Below are 27,671 nucleotides of genomic sequence, written 5' to 3'. Positions count from 1 at the left end.
TTATTCAATCCAGGGCTGTGACATAAGCCAAGTTTAGATTGCAAAGTCTTTAAACATGCAGAGCCTACTTAATTTCCCAGGATTAATTTTTTTTCAGTCAGCTGTACTAGAATATTTTTCTTCATGTTCTGGCAATTTAAACAAATTCGTTTTTCAAAATTTTCCCAGAAATAGCTAGACACCAAGTTGCAAACGAGAAATTCAGCTAAAGGTTACATTGAACCATTGAGGGAAAAAAAGTGTGTTTCAGAGCGGAAATAATGAGAAAGTATGATGGTGTTCTGATTTTGCAGCTTTACTTTTTAGTTTAGTTTGATAAACTTGAAGTTTAAATTGACTAGGGCTAAAGTATTGATTCAGCCCAATATTTTATTTTGGTGCATAAACAAGTTTTTAATTAGCCTGTTTTCTTTTAGAGTTTAAATAACTGTAATCCCATTAGTCTTTACATATTGGAGACATGATGTAAAAACTCTCCTGAAAATAAATTGTTTTTGATGTTTATGTCATATTATGGAATTCAGTGGAACAGTAGTAATTTCATTGCTGTGCCTTAACCACATTTTTTGCCTATAGGTACACTAGAGGTTGTGATCAGGGCAGTGGAACTCCAAGGATGCAATCTTACCAAAACAATTCTAAGTGCTGAACAAGTGAACTGGGAGACCTCCTACCAGCAAGAAAACCCCCCCTCCCCCACCCAATCATTGGCAGTGTAACCCCCCCCCCCCCCCCCACATAGCAAAACAGGTCCCCAACATAGGGGCATCAGGACCCTGCAGATGAGTCCCCCATCATGACCCCCTCCATGGCCCACCCTGCAACTCCCACCCCCACCGATCACCCTCCTCCCCCATCTGCAGGGCTCCCCCTTGTCTCCAACCCCCTGCAGAGTTCCCCACTGTGGAGCTCCTCCCTTGCTAGTGGAGACCAGCTGTGATTCTTGCCGATACGTGAACTGACTGGTGAGGGGTTAGGTGCATTGACCCGAACAGGCACCAAAGCATGGGGACTAGGGGATTTTCACGGTAACTTCATTGCAGTGTTAATGTAAGCCTTACTTGTGACTAATAAATAAACTTTAAAAACGTAGTCTTCTGAGGTTGATGTATAAAATTTTACAGTCATGGCATCTATTGACAAAAAGCGAGAAATGTAGCGAAAATCTATACAATGGTCCAAGATGATTCTTACATGTTGGATAGTTTGGAGATTCTTTTGTGTTAGTTCACAAAATGTGAGCATCACTGGCTAGGCCAACATTTATTGCCCATCCCTAATTGCCTTCAAGAATGTAGTAGCGAGCTGCCTTCCTGAACTGCTACAGTTGATGTGTTGTAGGAACACCCACTGTGCTATTAGGAAGTCAGTTCCAGAATTTTGACCCAGTTGCAGTGAAATAACGGTACAATTCCAATTCAGGATGGCATGTGACTTGGAGGTAAACTTCCAAGTGGTGTTTACCCCTGCATCTGCTGTCCTTACCATGTGGTAGAGGTCATGGGTTTGGAAGCTGCTGTTAAAGGAGCCTTGCTACAGTGTATCTTCTAGATGGTAAACACCGCTGCCAGTTGCGTTGATGGTGGATGGGATGCCAATCAAGTGAGCTGCTTTGGCCTGGATGATGTTGAGCTTCCTGAGTGTTGAAAGAGCTGCACTTATCCAGGCAAATGCAGAGTAAAGTCGCCATAGTCCCAGATGATCATTGGCTGCTCTCCCCTTTTGAAGGGAAGAGCTGACTGGTGGTGATTTAACCTGAGGATCCCCACACCTTGGACGGGGAGCAAGGTTGAAAAGGCAGGTCTTTGTGAAAAACCTCAGTCGGTACGGGAATTGAACCTGCGTAGTTGCTGTCGCTCTGCGTCACAAACCAGCTGACCAGCCAACTGAGCTAAACGACAACCCAGAGAATACTCCATCACACTCCTAACAGGCTTTGGGGAGTCTGGAGATGAGTTGCTTTCCGCAGAATTCCCAGCCTCTAGCTTGCTCCCATAGCCACTGTATTTATATGGCTGGTCCAGTTCCGTATCTGGTGAGTAGTAACGTCCAGGATATTGATAGTGGGGGACTTGGCAATGGTAATGCCATTTAATGTTAACGGGAGGTGGTTAAATTCTCTCCTTGAAGATGGTCATTGTCTGGCACTTGTGTGGTACAAATGTTACTTGCTACTTATTAGCCCAAGCCTGAATGTTGTCCAGGTCTAGCTGCATATGAACATAGACTGCTTCATTAAATAATCTTAAAGGAACAAGCTGCATTTACAATTGTGAAGAATACGAAACTTGGGTTGTGGCTCATGTGAGATTATAAAGCATTTTGAATCTTAGGAAAAATCACGTGCATTGTTTTGTATGATCTTTGATCTGTGCTTCATGCAGAAGTCATAAAATCTCTACAAGACATAACCAAATCTAGATTTTACCTAGAATGTGTACAGTAGTGCCAAAATCTGTCAGGAAAATGGGAAACACCGAGTTTAACTCCTTTGAAAGCAAAGTATCTGCCAGCACTTATTGTCAATACTTTGTTTAAAAGCATTATCAGGGATAACCAGTGAATCTGTTCTGGATATCTCAACAAAGTATCTTTGAGCTATTGATTTAAAAGATACATGACCCATCTGTCCCAGCTAATTTGTATCAACGGCGGAATGTCCTAATGGATTCCAACTTCAGCTTGAGCACAATCTGTGCTCCGAGGTGGCAAAACACACTGTTTCTCAGTGATAATCTTGTTGTGGTGTGTGGGGATGAAAACAAGTTTAGAGCTGAATTTTTGCAGCAGTACTGATGTAAGCTTTTACCAGTTGTCTCTTATTCTGTGACGCAGGCAGAAAGGAGATGATGGCAGAAACTTTAGAAGCAACTGGGGTCTCATCTGTTGACTAGAGAGCCAGCAAGTCCCCAGGTCATCTCATTTCAGGAAGGCCCAACACATCTTGTGCCACTCAGATGCTTGACAGGCCAGTGGCGTGCCTTCCCCTGGAAACAAGGAGCCCAGGTCGTAGGTCTCGCCTACTGAGACCTGTCAGCCAATCAGAAGCCAGCAGCTCTTCTGTACTCAGCTGAGCCACCAGGGAGGCAAAGGTTGCATCCAGTACTACACCCAGTCAAGGCCTGCGATTGAGGAGGGTCCCATGCACAGGTGAGCGATTACAATAAGGAGTTGCGGAGGAGATAGATTTGTCAGCAAAGGCAGGGGAATAAATTTCAGAGGGCTTCTTCTTCCTGATGCCGGGTCCCTCAATCAGGCAATGAGTGCCTTTGAACTACTACCCACACACACACACACACACACACACCACCTCCCCAAGAACCTGGTGAACTGTAATTGAAAACACCAGGGTTTGCTTCTCATTTGGCCAGCTGTGGCAGTGTGTCTACTTATGGGTATCAGTTGGCAGCAGGGAGGAAGGTCTTCCACTGGCCTTGCTGCCACAGATTAATCAGGGTAGAGGCAGAATCGTGACGGGATCACCACCCACCATCCTCCCACCAGATTAAATGCTCCCACCCCAACAAACCCTGCATGGAGGAACGCACACAATTCCTCCTAATGGTAAAATTGTGAGCAGGACTTTTCAGATGGTGGGGTGTCTTGCCCCACCACCCAAAGAGCTGGAGTTGAATGTGTCCCCATTGATCACACCAGCCCCACAGCCATTTAGTGGTAAAAGGAACATTAAGGAGACAGGATTTCAGTCCTTCACTCGGGCAGAAGTCCCTCCTTGGTGAGTCCACAGAGTTGGGAGCATCTGCTGGGGTTGGGGGGGCGGTATTTGTGCACACAACTTGGATGATGTGTGCCAATGTGAAAAGGGGGCCCCTGTGGGATGTGCCCTCTCCCTTCCCAGCTAAGGCCTAAGCAGGGTGATCTTCCAGCCTCACCAACCCTGCTGCCTCAAACTCCTTCCAACAAGCCTTAGCATTGTTGGGGTGGGTGGGCAGCTAGAAGAGAACCCAGGAATGTTATGGTCGCTCCTTCCACCTGCAAATCCACTGGCGGGGGACCATAAAACTCTGCCCTGAATGAGCTTCAACACTTTTTTTTCCCCCAAGTGATTTAGAGTCCTTTTAAATTGTCTATAAATTACAAGCGTGCTAACACTATTGGCTGCCTGATTCCTTCCTGGATTTTGTTCTTCAACCCAAAAGGGGAGAAACATTCCACAGAAAAAAGGCCTCATAAGGTGAAGCCAGGACTCTCCATGCCAGCAATTGGAACTAACAACAGGGAATAGTGCCATTGATTTGACTTTGGGATGTATTGCTATGTTAAACGGGCTATATAAATGCAAGTTGTTGTTGTCAACTGAAGCAACCACGACATAAGTCGTGACTGTTGGGATTTGAAACCAGACCATTTGGCAATACCTATGAAGGCATTTTTGTTTCCAGTTTTTGAACAGCCAGCCCCACCCCTCGCCCCCAAAGAATTATATAGTACTGGATGTATGGTAACACTCGTTACTCGGGGAGGTGATGGCCTAGTGGTATTATCACTGGACTATTAATCCAGAAACTCGGCTAATGATCTGGGGACCCAGGTTTGAATCCCGCCACGCAGATGATAGAATTTGAATTCAATAAAAAATATCTGGAATTATGAATCTACTGATGACCATGAAATCATTGTCAATTGTCGGAAAAACCATCTGGTTCACTAATCTCATTTAGGGAAAGAAATCTGCCGTCCTTACCTGGTCTGGCTCACGTGACTCCAGAGCCACAGCAATGTGGTTGACTCTCAATTGGGCAATTGGGGATGGGCAATAAATGCTGGCCAGCCAGCAACACCCATATCCCACGAATGGGGAAAAAAAAATTAAAAACTCGTGTGACCATTCTTCATATAGAATGATCAGTACTCAAAGATCAATAAGGAGAACTTGGCTTAAAATTAGCAGAGGTTCAACAAACACATTTTGCATTTGAAGGCGAACAGGGCTGAAGCCACTGTGGGGTATCATGGAGACACAGCTTATAGTATGGGATTTTGGTCTATAATTATAAATTGTAAATGAAAAACAGTTGAGGAACAGGAGCCATAAGAATTATAGAAGATTTACTCGAATTGTTTACTAACAAAGACAAATAGAAATAGTGCTTTCGTTGTCCCAGTATCTCTCGGAGCACAGATGAATTTTGGACCAATACAATGAGAATTTGCAGGATTGTGAGAATTCTTTTTAAGGAATGAGGACTAACTAGCAAGGCAAACTATCGAAGACCAGAATAATCCCTTTCTTGAAATTTACTCTTTCGGTTATGGTATCTTGTTTCAGTTGCTCAAAAGAAAAGGAAGCTTATGATGGGTTGAAATCAAATACTGAGTCAGAGGACTGTTCATCAAGTAATTGCCAGGTCTTTGTGAAATCGGTGCAGAAATAGCGACAAGGGGGGGCAGTGAAGAAGTGGCAGACCATGGTGATGATTGGTGTTACAATTGTGAGTTTGCATATAGACAGCCTGGACCCTGATTACTTAAGTGTTGAATATTTGAGCCAGCAGCATCATTATTTAAAGTGCATACACAGCGAAGGGACTAGAAAAGTTGCCCTAAAACATTGCTAGCGTCCTGACAGCTGGATCAACAAAGCAGAGCATTATAAAACGGGCAACAAGAAAATCAGAACGAACATTAGCTTCATTAAACATCAGATCTCATGACAGAAAAGATACAGATAGACCATGATGGAAAAATGTGTTGACGAATGACAGCTAGCTTGGCAAGATATCAGTATTGCTGCTGTGAATGAAATGAGGCTGCCTGGAGAGGACTTCCATCTTCATCGTCTGTGAATGGATCTGAACACAAGTAATTTGTACCAAGCTATCGCCCCTTCCCTGCCGCTCAATACAATTAATGTTACTAGGGAGGCAATACATCCCAGGGTACTGAAAGAAATGTCGGAGGTAATAGCGGATGCGTTAGTGGTTATTTATCAAAATTCCTTTGGATTCTGGGGTAGTGCCGGCAGATTGGAAAACGGCTAATGTTACGTCGCTGTTTAAAAAAGGAAATAGACAAAAGGCGGGTAACTACAGGCCGGTTAGCTTAACGTCTGTAGTTGGGAAAATGCTGGAATCCATCATTAAAGAAGAAATAGCAGGCCATCTGGATAAGAATGGTTCGATTAAGCAGACGCAGCATGGATTCATGAGGGGAAAATCGTGCTTGACGAACTTGTTGGATTTTTATGAAGATGTGACTATTGTGGCTGACAGAGGGGAACCGGTGGATGCGGTGTTTTTGGATTACCAAAAGGCGTTTGATAAGGTGCCTCACAAAAGGTTGCTGAAGAAGATTGGGTCACACGGAGTTTGGGGGTAGGGTGTTAGCGTGGATTGGGGATTGGCTATCCGACAGGAAGCAGAGAGTCGGAATAAATGGGTGCTTTTCTGGTTGGCGGATGGTAACTAGTGTCGTGCCGCAGGGATCAGTACTGGGGCCTCAACTATTTACCATTTATATAGACGATCTGGAGGAGGGGACTGAGTGTAGGGTAACAAAGTTTGCAGACGACACAAAGATAAGTGGAAAAGTGAATCGTGTGGAGGGCGTAGAAGGTCTGCAGGAGAGATTTGGACAGGCTGAGTGAGTGGGCGAGGATCTGGCAGATGGAGTATAACGTTGACAAATGCGAGGTTATTCACTTTGGAGGAAATAATAGGAAATTGGATTATTATCTAAATGGAAAAAAATTACAACATGCTACTGTGCAAAGGGACCTGGGGGTCCTTGTGCATGAGACGCAAAAACCCAGTCTGCAGGTGCAACAGGTGATAAAGAAGGCAAATGGGATGTTGGCCTATATCGCAAGGGGGATAGAATATAAAAGCAGAGATGTCTTGCTGCATCTGTACAGGGCATTGGTGAGGCCGCAGCTGGAATACTGTGTGCAGTACTGGTCCCTTTATTTGCGGAAGGATATATTGGCCTTGGAGGGAGTGCAGAGAAGGTTCATCAGGTTGATACCAGAGATGAGGGGTGTTGATTATGAGGAGAGACTGAGCAGATTGGGTTTGTATTCGTTGGAATTTAGAAGGCTGAGGGGGGATCTTATAGAGACCTATAAGATAATGAAGGGGCTGGATAGGGTAGAGGTGGAGAGATTCTTTCCACTTAGAAAGGAAACTAGAACGAGAGGGCACAGCCTCAAAATAAAGGGGGGTCAGTTTAGAACAGAGTTGAGGAGGAACTTCTTCTCTCAGAGGGTGGTGAATCTCTGGAATTCTCTGCCCACTGAAGTGGTGGAGGCTACCTCGTTGGAATATGTTTAAATCATGGATAGATGGATTCCTGATCGGTAAGGGAATTAGGGGTTATGGGGATTAGGCGGGTAAGTGGAACTGATCCACTTCAGATCAGCCATGATCTTATTGAATGGCGGGGCAGGCTCGAGGGGCTAGATGGCCTACTCCTGCTCCTATTTCTTATGTTCTTATGTTCTCTCCAATGTACAAAAATGTGCAGTCTATGAGGAAAACACTTTGCAATCTTAACTTTATGGTACTGCATTGGCCACTGCTGTGGCCCTGGTGCACAGTTTGTTATACCTATAACCTCTACATAAAAAATAGAGCAAGAGTAGGACATTTGGCCAACCGAGCCCACTCTGTCATTCTATCTCGACACCATAATCCAACTTTCTCTCCATACCCCTATACCTTTAGTGTCTAGAGATCTAAGTTTTTTTTAAAAATGCATTCTGTGACTTGGACTTCACAGCCTTGTACGGTAGAGAATTCCATGTTCACCACAGAGCGAAAAGAATTCTCATCTCAGACCTAAATATCTTGAGGCCATCACCCCTTCTTCTACAACCCCCCACTCCCCCAAAATCCAGGGCAAACATCATCCCTGCATCCAGTCTGTCAGTCCTGTCAGAATTTTGTGTTTAAATGAGGTCCCCTCTCATTGTTCTAAACTCCAGTGATTACGGGACTAGTACATCAATCCTACTATCCCAGCAATCAATATGGTGAGCCTTCGCTGCACTCTCTATGGCGAATATATTTTTTCCTTGGGTAAGGAGACCAAAATTGCACATAATACTCTAGGTATTGCCGCACTCGGGCCCTCTATAGCTGAAGTAAGACATTTTTGCTCCTGTACTCAAATCTTCTTTCCTTTTCATTTGCCTTCCTAACTGCTTGCTGCAACTGCATGATTGCTTTCAATGACTGGTGTACAAGGACACCCATCCCTTTGTACATCAATATTTCCTAATCTGTCACTATTTAAATATCACTCTGCCATTTTGTTTTGCCTAACGAAGTGGATAACTTCACACTTAGTTATGTTATACTGCATCTGCCATGTATTTTCCCACTCACTCTGCATTAGATCCAATGGGATGGTTAAGGTGTACTTGCATGATTGACAGATCTCTAACGATTGGCCTCCTCAATAGAGACATGTAAATTACTACAACGTGATCGAGGGTAGGTTGAGTGGAGGCTGGACAGCTGGAACAAAGAACAATACAGCACAGTAACAGGCCCTTCGGCCCTCCAAGCCTGCGCCACTCATGTGCCCAACTAGACCATTCGTTTGTATCCCTCTATTCCCAGTCTGTTCATGTGGCTATCTAGATAAGTCTTAAACAATCCCAGCGTGTCCGCCCCAATCACCTTGCTTGGCAGTGCATTCCAGGCCCCCACCACCCTCTGTGTAAAAAAAACATCTCCCTGACATCTGTGTTGAACCTTGCCCCCCTCACCTTGAACCCGTGATCCCTTGTGTTCGTCACCTCCGACCTGGGAAAAAGCTTCCCACTGTTCACCCTATCTATGCCCTTCATAATTTTATACACCTCTATTAGGTCGCCCCTCATCCTCCGTCTTTCCAGGGAGAACATCCCCAGTTTACCCAATCCCCCCTCATACCTAAACCCTCCATACCAGGCAACATCCTGGTAAACCTTTTCTGTACTCTCTCCAAAGCCGCCACGTCCTTCTGGTGGTGTGGTGACCAGAACTGGACGCAGTATTCCAAATGTGGCCTAACCAACGTTCTATACAGCCGCAACATCATATGCCAACTTTTATATTCTGTGCCCCGTCCAATAAAGGCAAGCATGCTATATGCCTTCTTCACCACCCTCTCCACCTGTGCTGCCATCTTTAAGGATCTGTGGACTTGTACACCCAGGTCCCTCTGTGTGTCTATACTCCTGATGGTTCTGCCATTTATTGTATAGCTCCCCCTTGCATTAGATCTACCGAAATGCATCACTTCGCATTTATCTGGATTAAATTCCATCTGCCATTTCTCTGCCCAATGTTCCAGCCTATCAATATCCTGCTGTATTCTCTGACAATGTTCATCACTATCCGCAACTCCAGCAATCTTTGTGTCGTCCGCAAACTTACTGATCACACCAGCTACATCTTCCTCCAAATCATATATCACAAACAGCAGAGGTTCCAGTACAGAGCCCTGCGGAACTCCACTAGTCACAGACCTCCAACCGGAAAAAGACCCCTCCACTGTTACCCTCTGTCTTCTATGGCTAACACAGTGAGAGTTTTAACAACACCGGGTTAAAGTCCAACAGGTATAAGATATCGTAATATCACGACTATCAACTGTCGTATGGCTAAGCCAGTTCTCCACCCATCTAGCTAGCTCACTTTTTATCCCGTGGGATTTAACCTTTTGCACCAGCCTGCTATAAAGGGACCTTGTCAAACACTTTACTAAAATCCATATAGACGACATCCACGGCCTTCCCTCGTCAATCGTTTTTGTCACCTCCTCAAAAAACTCAACCAAATTTGTGAGACATGACCTCCCTCATACAAAACCATGCTGTCTATCGCTAATGAGATTATTCAATTCTAAATGCGCATATATCCTATCTCTAAGAATCTTCTCCAACAATTTCCCTACCACGGACGCCAAGCTCACCGGCCTATAATTACCTGGGTTATCCTTCTTAAATAACGGGATCACATTTGCTATCCTTCAATCCTCTGGGACCTCACCTGTGTCCAGTGAAGAAACAAAGATTTCTGTTAGAGGCCCAGCAATTTCATCTCTTGCCTCCCTGAGGGGTCTAGAATAGATGCCATCCGGCCCTGGGGATTTGTCTGTCTTAATGTTTCCTAAAAAACCTAACACTTCCTCCCTTGTAATTGAGATTTTTTCTAACGGGTCAACACATCTCTCTGAGACACTACCAGTCAACATGTACCTCTCCTTTGTGACTACTGATGCAAAGTATTCGTTTAGGATCTCACCTACTTCCTTTGGTTCTAAGCATAGTTCGCCTCCTTTGTCCCTGAGAGGTCCGATTCTTTCCCTAACAACCCTCTTGTTCCTAACGTATGTATAAAATGCCTTAGGATTCTCCTTAATCCTGTCTGCCAAGGACATTTTGTGACCCCTTTTTGCCCTTCTAACTCCCTCTTTGAGTTATTTTCTACTTTCTCTGTATTCCTCCAGTGCTCCATCTGTTTTTAGCTGCCTGGACCTCATGTATGCCTCTTTTTTTTTCTTTTTGATTAGATCCACAATTTCGTTGGTTATCCACGGCTCTCGAATCCTACCTTTCCTATCCTTCCTGCAGTCCTGTCAACTGTTCCTTAAAAGACTCCCACATGCCAGATGTGGATTTACCCTTGAACAGCCTCTCCCAATCAACAGCCACCAAATCCTGCCTAATCCGGCTGTAGTTAGCCTTCCCCCAATTCAGCACCTTGCCCATAGGACAACACTCCTCTTTTTCCATTACTATCCTAAAGTTTACAGAATTGTGGTCACAATTTGCCACATGTTCCCCCACTGAAACTTTGATGACCTGACTGGGCTCATTCCCCAGTACTAGGTCCAGTATAGCCCCCTCTCTACTTGGACTGTCAACATATTGTTCCAAAGAACCTTCCTGAACGCATTTTATAAATTCTTCCCCGTCCAGGCTCCCAGCCCTAAGCGATTTCCAGTCTATGCGAGGGAAATTAAAGTCTCCCACTACAACAACCCTATTTTTTTCTGCACCTGTCCAGAATCTCCTTACATATCCGTTCCTCAACTTCCTATGGGCTGTTGGGAGGCCTGTAGTATACCCCCAGCATAGTGACTGCGCCCTTCCTGTTTATGAGCTCCACCCACAGTGACTCGTTACCTGACCCTTCCAAATTGTCCACCCTCTGTACCACTGTAATATGCTCCCTAACCAGCATTGCTACTCCCCCACCTTTCCTAGCCCCTCCTCTGTCTCGCCTAAAACACTTATACCCCGGAATATTCAGCTGCCAGTCCTGTCCTTTTAACCAAGTCTCCATCACTGCAACCACATCCAAGTTCCGCGCAAGCATTAAGGCTCTAAGCCCATCTGTCTTGCCCGTGACGCTCCTTGCATTGAAGCAGATGCACTCCAGACCCACTGAGATCGTCCTCCCCCAGAATGCTCTTCCTCTTAGATAGCCTTGTCTTGGCCCCAACCTCGTCCCCAGCCTCTATGCTTATTGACCTATTGTTCTGATCCCCACTCCCCTGCCACATTAGTTTAAACCCACCCGAACTGCAATAGCAAAACTCCCAGCTAGGATATTCGTGCCCCTCCAGTTTAGGTGTAACCCGTCCTCCTTGTACAGGTGCCATCCTCTCTTGAAGACTTCCCAGTGATCCACGAATTTGAAACCCTCCCTCCTGCACCAGTCCTTTAGCCACGTGTTCAGCTGTACAATCTCCCTGTTCCTCGCCTCACTAGCTTGTGGCACTGGGAGTAGTCCAGAGATCACTACCCTAGAGGCCCTGCTTTTTAGCTTACTACCCAACTCCCTGAATTGCTGTCTCAGGACCTCCCTGCTCTTTCTGCCTACGTCATTTGCACCAATGTGGACAATGACGTCTGTCTGGTTACCCGCCCCTTTTAGGATGCTTCCTACCAGCTCACAGACATCCAGGACCCCGGCACCAGGGAGGCAGACTACCATCCTGGAGTCTCGTTCGCGCCCACAGAACCTCCTGTCTGTGCCTCTAACTGTTGCATCCCCCACTACTATTGCTCTCATAGTTCTCATAGTCCCCCTCTTTCCCTTCTGAGCCACAGAGCCTGACTCCGTGCAGATGTAGAGAAATGAGTTTTAATTTGGTAGTCAGTTCTGCTTTTCTATCAAACAGCTGACAACGATCTCCTTCATTTTAGTCATATTCTTCGTTTTAGTCATGCCATTAGCATTTTAATCAAGTGTAGGGGGGAAAAAAAGACTAAAACTAAATAGATGATCTCTCTCTCACTGAAAGTACCAGCTTATGATCCAGAATAAACTACATTTAGCTCTTTTATGCTTAAATAATTATTTTAATATACATTTGTATTGCTGTGTGCTTTTTGGTGCCTTTCCTTGTTTGAAGTGTTCATTAATATGATCAGCTTCTCTCTCGAGCATTTCTGGCTGAAACATAGTACAGGCTCTATGTAAACTAAAACATCATAATTCATTTCCCACCTATTCTTTTGGAGAGTAGTTATTAGTTTAACACTAAATTATGCATAGATTTGTACTTTGCTTGTGTCCACTAGGAATTGGACTGAAATTGTCCACACTCATTTCTTTTATAGCCAATTGGAACCCTGCTCCCAGAGAGGTGAGAGAATATAAGTGAATCTTCTACACTACTCAATTCTCCTATTTAACTGGTAACAATAAATACTTGCATACTTTTGACCGTAGAATCAAGACCATAATTTTTTTTAAATATTAATAGCCTGGACGAGGTGTGGAGGGAGACTATCCGTATTTCTACAGATATACTGGATTTTAATTACAAATCAACGCTTCATATTTCCCGGTACATACATAAAGGTACTAATGATGGGAGAAAACTGGTTTATAGTAGAATACTTCAATGTTAGTATTCATAGTTTTTAAATTCTAAAATAACCACACACAAAAATCTTAAAGGAGCACCCATTAGCTCTAAGCAATTTGTTTTCTTTTGATTTCCCAAAGTTGGTGACTCATAATGGAGTACACACCTGCAACCCTCTGGTACTCATCCATGCGATTACTCATACTGGTTTAGACTCAGTGCCAGTTAAAAGTCACATTCTAAAGTCCTTGGTCTCATTTTTGCTGTAAGAAGTTTAACAACAACACGTTTATTTGGTAGCAAAAGCCACACCATTTCATTTTTGCTATCAGAGATGCCACTGGAAAATAATGGTCCAGTGTATCATCACAGCTGCCAGTGAGATCTAAACTGCATATTTTCCCCATAGGATAGATCACAATTTATAGCATCATCATATTTCTGCATTGGAACTTGAATAGATGGTTGTTTTATATATATTATAATGCAGAACACCCAGTAACCTAAGGGCCTGTATAAAGAGAAAAGAAAGAAGAAAAGGTGCATCTATTATTCAAGAGCATTTAAAGTACTTCCAAAGATGTGCGCGTTAGGTTGATTGGCCATGCTAAATTGCCCGTGTCAGGAGGATTAGCAGGATAAATATATGGGGTTACAGGGATAGGGCCTGGGTGGGATTGTCGTCGATGCAGACTCGATGGGCCAAATGGTGGCCTCCTGCACTGGAGGGATTATTTGATTCTATGATACTTCACAGCCAAGAAAATACTTGCTTCAAAGAGCAGCTATTGTTTTTTGAAGGAAAATGTGACAACTAATTTGCACAGAAAAGTTCCACAAACAGCAATGAGAAATATATTTCTAGTAATATTGACAGAGGTTCAATTGGCTAGCAGGATTCCAATTGGCTATAAAAGAAATGAGTGTGGACAATTTCAGTCCAATTCCTAGTGGACACAACCAAAGTACAAATCTATGCATAATTTAGTGTTAAACTAATAACTGCTCGCCAAAAGAATAGGTGGAAAAGGAATTATGATGTTTTAGTCTACATAGAGCCTGTACTATGATTCAGCCAGAAATGCTTAAGAGAGAAGCTGAAATGGAGATGAAAAGTTTTGTTGCATTGACTTCCATAGTGCTTTTACTCTAGACTCTGCTGTGTAAACAGTGTTAGAAGTATTGCCACTTTGTTGTTTCGTTTTCAAAGAAGTTCTGAACACTTCTAAGGTCAACGACCATATAGTTATGACTGGAAATTTACTACGGGATTTGAATACGAGGTCAGCTGTAGTATAAAGCAATCTTACACAGACTGGTCTGAATAAATGTAGACCTCAGTTACTGTTTATGATCCACAAACAGTAGTAGTTAAAACGCAATACTATCTGTCCAAACAGAATTGCACAGATAGTTGCTGTATATGTATTATGTACAACTAAAGTAACTGGTACTAGGAGCCAAATAACAGAATTAATATTGAGACCTGTGAGATATGATTTGTATCCACAATTGGGTTAATCTGATGACAATCAGCAAACAAATTATAGTCTGCGCATTTAACATTTCATTTGAAGGTTGTTAAGATGTATTCTGTTTACATCATATGCTTAAAAAGTGACAAGATAAAATTGATGTCCAATATGTTGCATGTTGGTTCAAGTACTGATTAAGATTGTATATGTACTTAGATTGGGCGGCACGGTAGCACAGTGGTTAGCACTGCTGCTTCATAGCTCCAGGGTCCCAGGTTCGATTCCCGGCTCAGGTCACTGTCTGTGTGGAGTTTGCACATTCTCCTCGTGTCTGCGTGGGTTTCCTCCGGGTGCTCCGGTTTCCTCCCACATCCAAAGATGTGCTGGTTAGGTTGATTGGCCAGGTTAAAAATTGCCCCTTAGAATCCTGGGATGCGTAGGTTAGAGGGATTAGTGGGTAAATATGTGGGGGTAGGGCCTGGGTGGGATTGTGGTCGGTGCAGACTCGATGGGCCGAATGGCCTCCTTCTGCACTGTAGGGTTTCTATGATTTCTATGAATCCTGAGGATTGTGTTTTTCTGAAAACAATGTGGAATCTCTGTTACACTTGAGAAATGATTGATCACACTCCAGCAAAGAAAATTAGTGATTGGAAAAACATAAATGACTGTGCAGACAATGTAACTAAACAAAAAGCCTACACATTCCATTATTGGAGCTTACATTTATGTGACCTGAAAAGTATTAACTCTCCTCTGACTGCAATTTTGTAGCACTACGGTGGCAGCAGGTCAGGAGACATGAGCAGAGGCCGTTTCGCGGGCTCCCCGCCGGGCTCCCCGCCGGGCTCCATGGCCTTCACGTGTCTCCGGCTGCTGGATTTTCAGCATCGTCAGGTCCGCGCCGGAAAAAGGCACGGAACTGCTTAAAATATGCTAATCGCGATTTGAATCTGATTAGCGGGCCCGGGACTGTAGTCTCTGTAAATTGTAGCCTCCCTCCCCCCGCCGGGAATGGTTCACTGCAGCGGGGTTTACAACAGCTGGCCACTAATTGGGAGCTGGCAGCCTGAACCTGTTGGAGTGAAGGGGGGCTATGGAGGCCACCCAGGAGGTCATGAGGGGGGAGTTCTCCCTGGGCATTGCCAGTCTGGCAGTCCTAGCCCCCTGGCACTGTCCAAGGGGCATCTTGGCACTTCCCACCAGGCAGTGCCAAGGGGGTGGGGCCTCATGGGGTGAGGCCTCTGGGGGAGAACAGCAGGGGTAGGGAGTCCCACTGCCACTCTGCAGTCAAGATCACAAGCAGAGGGTGGGAAAGAGCTGATCAGGGCTAGCCATTGGGGTGGGTGTGGGGGATCGGCCTGCCAGGAGGGTATCAGGGCTGCGGTCAGGATTGCCGGTGTGGGGGTCGGGCAGATCGAGGCTGGCCCAGAGACGTCAGGGAGCCCAGCGACTGGGGGGGTGGGGGGCTTTGCAAACCAGCGTTGCGGGGTCGTGGGACGGGCCAGCGATCGAGCTGGCCGGCGATCAGAAGGTCGGCAGTGCGGGGCTACCACGTTTGCGCCGATCTCCGCTCTGACATATCAGTGTATGTATAGTGACCTGCTTAGCGCTATGCTGCCAGCCCCTCCAGCAGGAATAAGGTCCGTCCCTGATTTTTGGTGTGATTCAGGCTGGAGCACTCTGCAATGTGGGAGATTTGAAAATCCCACTTTAAAAAACCAGGGGGATTTACTCCAGTTTTTATGCGAATTTGGTACTTAAAATTTTTTGGGAGAATCCAGGCCTACGTTCCTATTTCTCTTCCCTATGTTCCACATAGATGCATCATTGACTGGATTTTGTTATTTGCCCATCATTATTCTCCTGCCATTCTTTCTCTGACGATTACTGCTCTCTTTGATGCGCGTGAGTGACTGGAAATGGATGAGTAACTTTCCACCCTAAGAGGTTTAGCAAATCCAACAAACATCATTACCACATGTGGCAATAGTTTGAATATTTGTCATGACGAGATTTGGAGATTAATATGCACAATCAAATGCAGGTTAAGAAAATGAACATTTTGCCTTTCAGAGTACAAAATAATTCATTGCTTGTCCTGAAGTAGTTTCCATTTGCAACAATCTGTACCTTGAGTGATTTGAGGCAATCTTTCATGATTTACTTCTTACTCAGTTATTGAAATGAAGAGAATATTGGGGAAACATAAATGAATGACTCCTGATGCACAGAAGCCTGAAAAATATCTAGGAGTAGGAAGGGAAAGCTCAGCAAGTGCTGGAATGGAACAAAACTCAAGTTTCTGATCCAGAGATCTGTTTTTCTGTGGCATAGATTACTGGATGGTTTTCCAACAGATCTTGGACAATATTATGCATGAATAACTTGATCAATACCTTTGAAAGAATGTTATGTAGATTACTGGTTTGTGATTAGTAGCTTTTCTAATCATTTGGAAATCTATTTGAGTTGCAAAATTTTCAAACATTTAGTGATGGTGGCACAGTGATTTTTTTTTGTGGTACAAGGGGAGAGAGTATTGGATTTTATTTCTGTTTGATTGAATCAGCATTTGTGAGACAAGACAATAGTATTTTCCAAACACCTCCGTATAATCAGAAGTATGATTAAACTATTCTAAGAACTGATGGTTAACCAGCTCAGTGCTTTCTGTGATGCAGTATCCCTGAAACATTAAAAATTTGATTTTTTTGATTTATTGTCACGTATTATTAACATAGTGAAAAGTTTTGTTTCTTGCGCGCTATACAGACAAAGCATACCGTTCATAGAGAAGGAAATAAGAGTGCAGAATGTAGTGTTACAGTCATAGCTAGGGTGTAGAGAAAGATCAACTTAATGCAAGGTCAGTAAACTAATTTTTCATCAAAATTATAGAACAGATTCTGGTCTTATCTATTGTATCGTTTTAGCCAGACAAGAAAATTGAATAAATAACTAAACTGAGGATATCTTTTTGTTCAGGGTGCTTTTTTATACAATGTGAATTTCCAGTAACAGGATTTTTCTAAACGTTTAATCTAATGCTTTTCAGATAACTGATTTTACTATTACAACTGATTTAACTGAAAACAAAATTTTTAATTCGCTTGTAGTCATACTTGCATTTTTATTGAATTAATTTTAAATTAAGACACTATAAAACAGAACAAAAATGATTGTGAAATGTAACAATAGTTACAAAATCTGTGGCATTTTCGTATAACTAACTGCATGGTGGAATGGAGACTTTAGTTTGTAGACTGCTGGGTTTTGTCTTGTGCATTTAGCATGTCCATCGCTTCCCTTTCCATTATAAAAGCTGTTGCACCATGTGCAGTAACTGAATTCATAACTGTACTATTTTGGTATTTTGTGCGATTCTATGACTCATGGTGGAGTGATCAGAATTTATCCATCACAGTATTTCAGGTGTTGCTCGTTAGTATTTCACAAGCTAAAGTAGTTTAATGGTTTGATCAAAAGATTGGTTGACTTAAATAAAGAAGGGATTTATGAAAGTAAACTATCACTAAATATAAAGATAGACATTGGGCTTCTACAAATATATAAAATGGAAGTGAATGACTAAGTCTTTGTCATTTGGAGGATAAAACTGGGGAATAAACAATAGGAAACAAGGAAGTGTTAGAGACTTTGGACAAATACTTTGTCTCTTTCTTTCTGGTAGAAAATTTTAAAACCGCCTCAATAATAGAAAATCAGAGGTGAGAGGAAGCTAAAGCAATAATTATCACTAGAGAAAATGAATGAGGCAAACTACAGGGGCCGACAAGTCCCCTGGGGCTTAACAGAAATGGCTGCAGAGAAAGCCAATGCATTGGTTTGTAATCTTCCAAAATTCCCCAGATTCTGAAAAGGTCCCACCAGATTAGTAAGCTGCAAATTTATCACCCTATTGAAGAAAGGAGGGAGAAAGAAAACAGGAAATTCTGGGCGGAATTTTCTGTAAAATCCAGCCCAAGGTCAATGTCCATGGTCCGCACCTCGCCTGCTACAAGTCCTGTGGTGGGCGGGACAGGAAAACTCCCCCTATATGTCAATTATCCTAACATCTGTCTTTAGGAAAATGCTGGAATCAATTGTTAAAATGTAGTAAGGGGGTGTTCACAAAATCGTATTGCTGTCAAGCAGCATCAACATGGTTTTGTGAAAGGGAAATAATGTTTGACAGAGTTCTTCAAGGATGTAACGCACCGGCCAGATAAAAGGAAACCAGAAGATGTGGTGTATTTGGATTTCCAAAAGGCATTCATTCAATAAGGTAGCGCACACAAGATTACTGAACAAAAGAAGAGTTTGTGGTTTTGGGGTTAATATATTATCATAGATGGACGATTGTTTAATGAACTGAAACTACCAAGGTGGGTAGTTTGAGTTGGGAAATTTCCCAACGTGCTGGACCTGCTTCAGTAAAAGTGCCCTGAATTTTGTGATTTTCGCTTGGTGAGGCGGGGTTGGGGGGTCATGGGAGGAGCTGCGGACAAGGGATGGAGTCAGGTGCACCAACTGCAGAAGCAAAGTATAAGCAGCCACAGAGGTATGTGAGTGCTAAGGTGTTGTGGTTGGAAGGCCAACCTAGGTTCACTAGGACTCCATCCCAGTTGTTTTAGGAGTTGTTCAGTCTTCTAATCCTCACTCCTCAACTGCACTCGCCCCTCAGCACCCACTCACACCTCATACCATGTTTGGCAATTCATGTCTCCAACCCACCTTCCATGATCCTCATAACCTCCATATCACCTTCATAGCTACTCACCCCAGAAAATAAACTTTTAGCCATCTAACACAGCGCTCACTCTTACACACTTCTCTAGTTTAAAAAAAATCACAACTCATTAAAAGCTTTTAAATCTCAAATAATTAATCCCTTATTTAAAAAAACAAACTTCTATTCGGTCCCTTCATAAAAGACAGCTAGTCCTTTAATAGCCTTTTTGAACTATCAAACTGTGTCTATCAAACTGTGAACTCAGCAAACCATTCTAGGTAATTGTAGCTTTTGAAACTCAGCTAAGCATTCATAATGGCATGATATCAAGCCATGGGAAATTGTCAACAAAGATGCTTTATTTTTCCTAAGCTGCAACAGATGGCTTGACGATCAAAGCATTCCAGCAGAGTTCTTTTCTTTCATTTCTGAGTGATTGTAGCAGCCATTTTTAAGTTTAAAGGGCAGGGGGCTTAATTAAGCTTATATGCCAACGTTATCCATCTTCCAAAAGTGCTTATGTCTATTCCATCAATTCAACCAATGAAGGCAGCACGGTAGCACAGTGGTCAGCCTCACAGCACCAGGGATCTGATTCAATTCCTGGATTGAGTCACTGTCTGCGTGGAGTTTGCATGCTCTCCTTGTGTCTGCGTGAGTTTCCTCCTGGTGCTCTGGTTTCCTCCCACAGTCTGAAAGAAATGCTGGTTCGGTGCATTGGCCATGCTAAATTCTCCCTCGGTGTACCCAAACAGGCACTGGAGTGTGGCGACTAGGAGATTTTCACAATAACCTCATTGCAGTGTTAATGTAAGCCTACTTGTGACACCAATAAATAAACTTTAAAACTTTGATGCGTGACCACCGCACTGCTGGCTAAGCTCCTTGCAAAAGCCGAAGTGGGACATTCAAATGTTCTGCTGAGTTCAGCTTTCCCTCCCGCTTGAATCATGTGGTGCTCCTTTTTCCCTTCTGGCAAAATTGGATTTGTTGGAAATTGGAAGTGACTTTGACATCCGGGTCCCACTTGCCATTTTTATTAATTATCCTGCCTCTCTGAAAATCTAGTCCAGAGTTAAGATAAATGGGTCATTTTCAGATTGGCAAGCTGGAATTGGTGGATGTCTCTGGATTCCGTGTTGGAACCTCAACTATTTTAAGTTTATATTCATGACTTGGACGAAGGGACCAAGTTTATTTAAACTAAATTGCTAATGATACAAAGGTAGGTGGGAACGCAAGTCATAAGGAGGACACAAGTCTGAATAAGGTTACAGATGGATTAAGTGAGTGGATTGGAAGGTGGGGTACAATGTGGAAAAATGTGATGTTATCTACTTCAATAGGAAGAATAGAAAAACAAAATATTTAAATGGAGAGAGACTATACAAGGCTGTGGGGATCTGGGTATCCTGGTAGACAAAACACAAAAATCGAGCATGCAGATACAGCCAGTAATTAGGAAGGCGATTGGAATGTTCCCCTTTATTGAAAGGGGAATGATGAATAAAAATAGCGAAGTCTTGCCACAACCGTACAAAGCTTTGGTGAGACCACACCTGGATTACTGCACTTATAAACAGAAGTAGGCCATTTAGACCCTTGCCCCCTTCTCTGCTATTCAGTAAGATCATGGTTGATTTGTTTATGTTTCTAATTCCACATTCCCATCAACCCTGTCTACTTGAGGGTATTTAATGATCCTGCCTCCATGTCATCTAAAACAGCGAAAACTAAAGCCACACAACCCTCAGAAAAAGTTCCTCCTCATCTCTGTCTGAATTTTAAAGCAGTGCCCCCTAGTTCTGGACTCCCTCACACGAGGAAGCATCCTTTCCATGTTCAGCTTGTCAAGACCCTTCAGGATCTTGTATACTTAATTTAGTCACCCCTCACTCTCCTAAGTTTAAGTGGAAACAAGCCCAGCCTGTCCAACGTATCCTCATAAAACAACCCACTCATTCTAGGTATCAATCCAGTAAACTTCCCCTGAACCGCCTCCAATGCATTTGCATCCTTCCTTAAATAAGGAAATCAAAATGATACACCGTATTCAAGATGTCATCTCATCAGTGCCCTATTTAACTGAAGCACAGCATCCTTACTTTTATGTTCAATTCCTCTCATAATAAAATAGTGTTCTATTAACCTTAATTACTTGTATTTGCTCACTAACTTTAAATAACTTGCTAACTTTACTGCACTTAAATAATACTTTTTTAATTCTTCCTGCTAAAGTGAACAAATTCACATTTTCCTATATTATACTCCATCTGCCAGATTTTTGCCCATTCACCCAACTTATCTATATCTGTCTGCAATCTCCTTATGTCCACTTCACAACATACCTTCCAACCTGTCTTTGCATCATCTGCAAATTTAGCTACCGTGCCTTTGTTCCCTCATTTAAATCAATAATATAAATTGTAAAAGGTTGAGGCCCCAGCACCCTGCAGGACACCACTCGTTACATCTGCCAATCAGAAAATGACCGATTTGCGCACACTGTTTTCTGCCAATAAGCCAATCTTCTATCCAGGATAAAATGTTTACCCCCTCTTCCCCCCAAACACCCATGAGCTCTTATTTTACACAATAAACTTTGATGTGGCACCTTATCAAATGCATTCTGGAAATCCAAGTCCAGTATGTCTGCAGGCTCCTTTTTATCCATAGCGCAAGTGTCTCAAAGAGCTCCAATAAATTGGTTAAACATGATTTCCCTTTCACAAAACCATGCTGACTCTTCCCAAAAGGGCACAGCTATAACCTTCTTAAAGGTCAATACCAGCACCTTTCCCATGACGGATGTCAGGCTAACTGGCCTATAGTTTCTTGTTTTCTATCCCTCTCCCTATGATAGAGGGGTTACATTTGCTACTTTCCAGTCTGATGCTACCTTTCCAGAATCTAGTGAATTTTAGAAAGTTAACACCAACACATCTACTACCTCATTACCTCTTTTAAGACTCTAGGATGAAGTCCATCAGGACCCAGAGACTTGTCAGCTCATAGCTCTATCAGTTTGCTCAATAAAGCTTCCCGAGTGATTATAATATAGTCTTATTTAAGGAGGGATATGCTGTCTTTGTTTTGGAGACACTTCAGAGAAGGCCACTGGCTTAATTCCTGGGATTAAGGAGTTTACTTATAAGGAAGGGTTGGGCAAATACACAATGGAGTTTAGAAGAATAAGTGGTGATCTGATTGAAACATGCAAGGCTGAGGGGGCCCATCAAAGTTGAGTTGAAAGGATGTTTTCCTCTCTCATGGGGTAACCTAGAGCCAGGGATCATCAATTCAGAATTCAAGTTTGAGATGAGGACGAATGATGAGGTAAGGATGGCATGTTTTCTTCCCCAAAACCACATTAGTGAACTAGATTGGGTTTTATGATAGTCGATGACGGTTTCATGGTTACTAAGACTGACTTTCAACTGCAGAATTGCCAATTTAATTCAAATTCCTCCAGTTGCAAAGTTTAAAGTTTATTTATTATTGTCATAAGTAGGCTTACATTAACACTGCAATGAAGTTACAGTGAAAATCCCCTAGTCACCACACTCCGGTGCCTGTTCGACTACTCTGAGGGAGAATTTAACATGGCCAATTCACCTAACCAGCACGTCTTTCGGACTGTTTCCTCCAAGGAAACCATGTGGGGGAGGAAGCAGAACTTCATGAGTTGGGGGGAGGGGGGTTCCCCATCTACATAGGGGGGTGTTTCCTGTGAGCATTAAGGGAGGATCTTAGGATGGAAAATTCTACCCATTGTCTTGAAATATACTTGCACTGTTTTTTTTCCCACAGATTTCCGTGATCCCTCTACCTTTGGAATGTTGTTCTTTTTCATGTCATCATCTCCACTGTCTATTATTTTAATCGTTTAAAAGGCTGAGAACGTTGAGGGTTGTACTTCCCATAGTTTTATTTTAACATGTATTGCAATAAGCACTTGCAGTGGAAGTTATAAGTGGGCCATCCTAAAGCGGAGTCAATAATTTGTATTCACCAAGTAGAAAGAAGTTGGCTACCACACCACCTGCTTAGTAATTATCGTGCTTTTTTACCTTTAAATCTTGTAGTAAACCACGGGTGACTCAATTTTTAGCAAACATTGTACAAAAGTTTTTTTTGCAATTATTTTTCTAAGTTTTTAATTTATTTTTGCTTTCAACTGTGACTTGCCATTTAAATTTGGCATAGAATACTGCAAAGAGTCAGCAGTAACTGCTAATTGATACCACACAAATGACAGCATGGTTGTGGTAATTCAGAAGCATTGTTTTTCCTGTTGACCACATTAACAGGAAACCAGAGGCTTCGTAAGACTTGCATATCAGTCATTTTAAATCTTAAAAAATAGGAGATAAACATTGGGATTAATGCTCAGGATGTAAATTTGTGATCCATTTGTATATAATCTTAAAAATATACAATAACTTGAGATTTTATTTTGAACCTTGCCTGCGAATGCAATTTGTCACTAAGAGTTGATGCACAGATAACATCTTTGTGCTTGGAGGTGTGCAGTATGCAACTGCCTTTTGTTGTGTGAACCACAGAACAAACCATCAAAAGTTAGGAAGGTTGTGTTAATTTAAATTGTAATGAAATGGATTCTATGTGCTGTTTTACCTTTATGACTGAATGTAGTTTTTTTTGCAAAAATATACTTTATTCATAATTTCTGAAAGAAACATTATAAAACATTTCAGATTGTCATAACAGTAAAGTGTAATGGTATTTGCATTTTCGGCAAAAATCAAAATGCACTTTTGAGGTGCTTCAACACAGTAATGAGAACATTACAAATATTTCAATATTTTTGTTAAAGTACAATGATCAAATTAGGCCATGTTACTCGCTGAGGTGCTTCAACACAGTTGCATTTACTATGCACAGTCAAGAACAAGCTTACAGTCCGAGAGGTTCTACAGCGCCTCGCTTAAAAGGGCTTAAACACTGGATTTAAGTATTTGTAATTTGAGGACTCAAACATTTTTGTGGACCGCAACAGTTAGGCTTTAGCTTTACCACACTTTTGGTCAGTGTGCCCTTCAAAAACCACTTTACATCGATGCAAATTGAGGACTGGAAGAATGTCCACTGCTGGCACTGAATTTCAATTTTCACATTTCTATATTAGCTGCACTCAAGTGAACCAATTCAGATTAGTTTGTCAGTTATGCAGGCTGTCAAAATTGAGTCCATTGTGTTTCTTTGCTTTAGTGAGCAGTGGTGATTCCTCGAATATTTTAGGACAAGATTTATTTTATGTTTGAAAATGCCCTTTTGAGAATTGGCTTTAAAGAAAAAGAAACTTGCACTCAAGTTCACATCTCAGCAACTTCTTAAAATGTTTCATCGTTGAATTGCTTTGAAGGTGCAGTAACTTATTTGGACAAATTCAGCAGCAGTAAAATTAGCTCATGAGATTTAGCCAAATGGTCAGAATAAAGTATTTTTACACGTGCACTGTTGTTGAAATGTTCATTTTTTGCGGTGTAATTTAATTAATATGTTAACTTGTTTATATTTAGTTGAGATTGAAAGCAACTAGTGAAGTGATTATTTGTATTTTCTGTCTTTAACATTTTAAATATTTTTATGCATCCTCACTTGTTGCAGACATACTAATCTTTACCATAATTCGTGGTTAAGGGTTTAGATGAATAAACTTCCATATGTTTAGGAAATTTATTTGAATTTGTACTTATATTTACTTTGACACTTCTGTTTTCATGTTCATGGAAAATTTTTAGCTTCCCTTAAATGCTTAAATTTTACAGTAGTGTGAAGTACAGAAGGTTATATGTTAAAAATGTGAATTTCATCATTTCACAGCACAGTCTAGTTGAACATGAATGATGATCCCTGATAAAGCAACTTGCTCTTTTCTTTAATTCAGTTTCTCTCTTTAATTTCTGAAACCTTTTCTTGGCTGCTGCTTATTTCATTGAATTGAACAATGCGCTCGCTTGTTTAAACCATTTGGGCTTCGATCAATCTGTTCTTTTACAAACATAGGAACTAGATTAGGATATTCAACCCCTCCAGCTGCTTCTGCCATTTAACCAGATCATGGCTACTTGGTGTCTCAACTTTATATGTTCACTCACTGACCTATATGTCTTCACACTGTTACCTAACAAAAATCTATCACTTAGTCTTGAGTATTGGAACTGTACAGCTGTCACAACTATTTTGAGGTAAGTTCCAGATTTCCAATATCTTCTGGGTGAAAAAGGTGCTACCTGATTTCGCCGCTGTAGCTAGCTGTGATATTCTTCTGAATTCCCCCAGCAGAGGAAATAGTTTTGCTGTATTTATGTTAGCAAATCCATTTATCTCCTCAAAACACCTCATTTAGATCACACAACAAGATTTCAATTTTTAAGACTTTTATTGTAATAAACAATCTAAAAGCAATATTAGGCAACATTATGTTGTTCCTTAAGTAGACAACTACAAAAGGTCGTGAATGAAGCCCGGTCCATCACGCAAACCAGCCTCCCATCCATTGACTCTGTCTACACATCCCGCTGCCTCGGCAAAGCAGCCAGCATAATTAAGGACCCCATGCACCACAGACATTCTCTCACTATCTTCCGTCGGGAAAAAGATACAAAAGTCTGAGGTCACATACCAACCGACTCGAGAACAGCTGCTTCCCTGCTGCTGTCAGACCTTTGAATGGACTTACCTTGCATTAAGTTGATCTTTCTCTACACCCTAGCTATGACTGTAACATTGCATTCTGCACTCTTTCGTTTCCTTCTCTATGAACGGTATGTTTTGTCTGTATAGCACGCAAGAAACAATACCTTTCACTGTATACTAATACATATGACAATAAATCAAATCAAAAACTCATTCTGCTGGAACCAGTCCAAATCTGTTTCCCTTTTACTATTCTCAGCAGGTTAGCTTCTAATCCCAGAAGGTTAGCATACCCAAGATATGCTAACCTTCCAGCCTTCTTTAAATCGTCATGAATTTAGTCTCTTTAATCTGAGCACATGACCCCATCCATATTCTGCATAGCGAATGATAAGATCAACATTTTCTCTGCTTTAAAACAGGGGTAGCTACCTCCATCAGTTGCTCTCTACCTCTCAGCTCAGTGATATTTTAGGAACCCTGTAACCTGATACTACAGTCAGAATTTTACCGTCCTGCCCGCCATGGGAATCTGAGCAGGCGAGGGGCGGAGCATGGAAAGGATTTTACAGTTTCAGGGCGAGTGAGGCTGTAAAATCCCGCTCTATTTCTTTCTATGGATATTTCCCTGTTCAAAGCTCATCTCCATGGTAACGTGAGTCACATGGGCCCTGTATCCAGGTAGAAGAGCTAATTAAACTAACTTATAGACCCCAACTCCATTCTACCTTGAACTTAAACAGTCTAAAAATATAACCATTTGTAAAACCTGACATTCCTCATACCTGCCTGTGAGTCATGGCCAGATTTTGTGGAACTGAGTGGACCATTAAAAATGGTGGACCAGACGCAGGTTCTAAAGTCCCATACCATTTGTGACCAAAGCCAATTTCACCATTAGGGAAAAGAATGTGGGGCATGACTCTACAAGCCTTAATCACAAATCTGGTGGTCCATTTAAAATCAATTGAAAGTTGCAACAGACTCCATTTTGGCTGTTGCGAGGGCCTTAACCTGCAGTGTGGGAGTCTCAAATTGATACAGTAGGCATAAATATTCTTGGAGGGCAGAGAATGTCTATATAATTGTTATGATCTGAAGTTTTTTTTAAAGTCCTCACGTTTTAAACTTTAAAAAATGTCTGTAGATGTCAATGAGAATTTTTTAAAAACTATTGGATTCCTTTGATTGACAGGCATAGGTTAGAAAAAATATTAGCATCTCTTTGAGCAGTTTCAATAAAGCTTTTGATTGACATTTACCCAAAGACTATTTGTATCATTATAAATGCTTGTCTGAGTTTCTAAAACTACAATTACTTTAGCAGTGGTTTCTGAGTTCACAGTTTGATTCACAACTTAGAGGCTATTATTCATTCACTGCCTTTGATGTTGTTGGGTAAATAAATGTTTGTTTTTATAAGAGATTGACCACTTGAGATTTGACCACTTTGGGTGTTATGAATAAGAGTCTTTTCATTAGCAGGTGTGTTGGACAGAGCTGTATTAGATTGTTAGAAGCTTATTTCTTTTTCAATTCCACGTGAGGTCCATCTATGGTGGATACTGGGGGAGTGACTATGGAGGTTATTTGGGGACATGCATTGGCATGAGTGGTGAAAGGATGAGAGAGGCAAGGGCTAGAGCACCTAACAATTTCTGAAGCAACTGGGACAAAGTTCTAGTGAACAAAGGCTTCTAACCAGCCTGTCTCCATCCTACACCACACCCCTGAAGCAAAGTTCTCACCTATTGAGGTATTTTTTGCCAAGGTGGGTCCAACGAATTGGGAAATTCCCAACTTGAGCTACCCGCCTTGTTAGCCAAGATCCACCCTTAACAGTCCAGCCACACCGTACAACTGCTCTTACCATTGCCCAGAGGTGTGAACATTTTGAACTTTTCTCTCCTTTAACCATCAGGCCCCCAGTCTTATTGTCTGATAGATCTCAGAGCAGGTCACATGAT

At 42.1% G+C, this 27,671-nt stretch overlaps 1 protein-coding gene across 3 annotated transcripts in view; it reads left to right on the top strand.

Annotated features, from left to right (window-relative positions):
• The window catches only part of wipf1b (WAS/WASL interacting protein family, member 1b), a 110,932-nt gene that overhangs the window by 47,345 nt on the left and 35,916 nt on the right, over nucleotides 1-27,671 (top strand). The window lies entirely within an intron of this gene.

Source organism: Mustelus asterias, chromosome 14 (assembly GCF_964213995.1).
Source record: "Mustelus asterias chromosome 14, sMusAst1.hap1.1, whole genome shotgun sequence".
NCBI classification, from domain to species: domain Eukaryota; kingdom Metazoa; phylum Chordata; class Chondrichthyes; order Carcharhiniformes; family Triakidae; genus Mustelus; species Mustelus asterias.
Note: the sequence above shows the minus strand (reverse complement) of the source record. Positions and strands in the feature narration are given on the sequence as shown.